The sequence below is a fragment of the Sinocyclocheilus rhinocerous genome, unplaced genomic scaffold (assembly GCF_001515625.1).
Source record: "Sinocyclocheilus rhinocerous isolate Xijiao unplaced genomic scaffold, SAMN03320098_v1.1 scaffold1731, whole genome shotgun sequence".
Taxonomy (NCBI): domain Eukaryota; kingdom Metazoa; phylum Chordata; class Actinopteri; order Cypriniformes; family Cyprinidae; genus Sinocyclocheilus; species Sinocyclocheilus rhinocerous.
The window spans coordinates 80,992-84,253 of NW_015635027.1; the positions used below are offsets into that span (position 1 = coordinate 80,992).

At 38.8% G+C, this 3,262-nt stretch overlaps 1 protein-coding gene across 1 annotated transcript in view; it reads left to right on the plus strand.

The window, feature by feature from the left end:
* The first annotated feature begins 966 nt into the window (after positions 1-966).
* LOC107746188 (neural cell adhesion molecule L1.1-like) overlaps positions 967-3,262 on the plus strand; it is a 66,758-nt gene continuing 64,462 nt past the window's right edge. The window contains exon 1 of the mRNA XM_016560301.1: positions 967-1,075. The gene's annotated coding sequence lies outside the window, so the exon portion shown is untranslated. The remainder of the gene's footprint in view (positions 1,076-3,262) is intronic.

The window sequence follows — 3,262 nt, forward strand, 5'->3', positions numbered from 1 at the left end:
TGTGTGTGTGTGTGACAAAGGCTGAAAGCCTCACCCCACACCCCCAGCCCCTCCATCTGCTCCTCACGGCCAGTGTTGCTCCCAGTGACCGGGCAGGGGGTTGGGATGGAGGGAGGCTGGCAGCTTTGCTCATATTGCATTTTTACAAGCATATTCATGTTCTATTGAATAATGCTATTGGCTTTATAGAAAACCCGTAGATGTCTAAATACAGATGGATGAAATTTCAGCCTAAAAACTACATCCTAATCATCATTTTAACTCAAAACTCCATCGTAGTGCATAAGAGTGAATCTCACATAACTAGGTGACATCTCTCACTCAAATGGAAAGAAAAAATACATTCTGTTTCAAAATTGACCTGTTTGTTAAGATTCTTTTATTATTACGTTATTTTCATGATGACGATTTCCATTCGAGTATTATTACTGATGCATGTTTTGTACTAATATTACAAGAATACTTTTTTCCCTTAATATTCCAAAAATAAAGACACTGCAGCCACCATTGTGTATAAAGACATTTATTTATTTAATATTTTATTATTTGGGTATTACAGTAATGAGACTGAGGTTATTAAATCTTACAAGAAAAGGAAAGGGGCGGAGAGAGGTTGAACTGCTAGTTGTCACGAAAATGGTAATTAATGGTTGTCGACCAAATCTTTTCTTGAAAAGGCCTTGGAGAGTTGACTTTGTTTCTGCTGGAGTGCTCAGAGGGCTATGAAGGGGCAAGGAAAGGAAAAGCCTAACCCTCTCCATTGTGGCTCAAACAGAAGCAGAAAGAGGAAGAGAGAAAGGGAGGATGGGTGGAACAGAAAGAATAGAGAAAGAGATGATGTCACCTCTACTCCTCCGCCAATCAGTGGTGGGTGGGAGGAACACATGGTGAGGAGGGGAGGAGGGTCAGGCTGCTGGGGAGATAGGCAGAAAGGGTGTGTTCTTCCCTCACTGCAGCATCCATTGGATGGGATGAAGTGAGAGAAAGACACAGAAGAGACGGAGAACAAGGCGTGTCACCGTAGCAGTAGATAGGAGTGTGTGTTCTGTCCGAAACCTTCACTCTATCTGTAAAGGTAAGACTCTTTTTTATCATTTCACAGACGTGTCTTGTGTGTGTGTGTGTGTGTGATGGCAATACCCCAGTGATAAGGTGCCGAACACAGCTTGAACACACCTTGGCCTTGTGTGTGTGTGAGGGAGCTCGGTAGATTAAAGACTTGCACGCTTGGAGACAGATGGAACTGTTATCAGAAACAAAAGGGTGTTTTCTTTATAACAGTGTGTTGTTATTATGTCCATTAATTACGAATAATTTGAAATCATTTTGATAGAATAATTTAGAATATTTAATAATTTCAAACATTGTTGCATAAGTATTCATGTAAAAGCAGGACAATTTCTATTCCATTAAATTCTTGGGATAAATTTGTTGAAAAGTAAGACATTCCAGCTTATTTGTTTAATGTGTAATGCAATCTGGTGTTAGTATGACTCGCCTGCTGCTGCTACATAACGGCCCTCTTGAAGAACATGAGCTAAAATAACAAAATCAATCAATTAACTGTGAGTGAAAGATATGCTATCTGTATCTGAACAATTCTGTGTTCTTTTAGCAATGCTCTCTGCTTTTTAGCTGTCTCCGCCTATCTCTCTGTGTGTGTGTGTGTGTGTGTGTGTGTCTGCGTGTGTCTGTGTGTGTGTGTGTGTGTGTGTGTGTCTAGCAGGTGAACAGGCTCAGCCATTGTTTCTTCATGTGGCGTGGTTGTTATAATGTAGAACTATATAAGTAACTTGATAATAATATTTCTAAATTCAATTCTCCAGGATTAACTAAGGGTGTATTCACACCTGTTTTGTTTGGTTTCGATTGAATCGAACTCAAGTTCGTTTCCCCTCTTGGTGCAGACCTTTTTGGCAGGTGTGAATACAGCAATCGCACTCGGGTGCGGACCAAACAACCGTACAAGAGACCCAGCTGAAGAGGTGGTCTCGGTTCGCTTCCAAACGAACTCTGGTATGGTTCGATTAAGGTGTGAATATGACCCGACCTCGATCCGACCCAATGGCAGAAATCACGCTCAGAAACAGACAGCTCGCGCATATAGTGCTGTTATTTGCGTTTCAAAGGCTTAAATCACTTGTTTTTAAACCACAATGCTTAAAAACACATGCAAATGATGAGTTTTCATGACCATGGCGCGCAGCAACGTGACGTGAGAGCACTAAATAGGCTAAAGCTTGCCGCAAAAATTACCATGACTATGTTGGAGCAAAATAGTAATGAGATATTTTAATGATTTATTAATAAACTAGTGTTTTATGAGTCAGTGTCGCAATGAAGTTGATGATCCTGACTTGCCATCTCATCATTGGATGCGCCTTTAGAAAGAAATGCATCTTTACGGATGACATAATAATACGAATTTTTGTTTTGGATTTGAATTATTTCGTTTTGTAGTCATTTAAAGCTTTCTATAGATATAGTCTGTAAGGAAAATATTAGTTGAGTTTCGGTGCATTTTTGTGAAGCGCTCCTGTTCAAGACAGAATCGGCAAGCAAATCCTATTTGTTTTCTTTATTTTACAAAAGCACAATGTTTTCATGATATTGTGAGTGTAGACAAATAGAAATAGACCCTTTACAGTTCCGAACGATGTATTATTCTCACCTTTATGAGCAAAAATGACGGCGTATTTAATTTTTTTCCACTGATGTCCTGAAGCACGCTTCAGCTTCCACTCTCCGCACAAACGATTGGATATGCAACTAATAGTGCACATTTATCTAGGTTAATTGTTTAAACTAACATTGTGATATGCTTTAAGTATTTTATATCTATAGATTTTATTTTTGGAAAGTCGTAATTACAACATCATATGACATTGTCTCATATGATGCTCATAAGTTTATTCATATTGTGTTAGTATCTGATAACAGCAAATCAGTAAAAGAATAAAAATGGCACTATGAAAGATCTCTGTGATTAGTCTGTTTTTGCACTTCCTGTTTTTCCCTGCTTGAGAATTTCTGTCCTATGAATGGATGACCTTAGCACACGTGTGGTTTTGTTTACAATTTCTGGTTCACTTGCAAAAAAGGGCAGTGCGAAAGCGAACCGCACCAAACAAAAAAAGTCAACATTGTATTTGGTCCGGACCAAAGCAAATGAACTAGATGACTTTCCTGTTGTGAATACACCTAGTGTGACAACTGATATTTATATGCATTTTATGTAAGTAGTCTGCTATACTGTTATAAA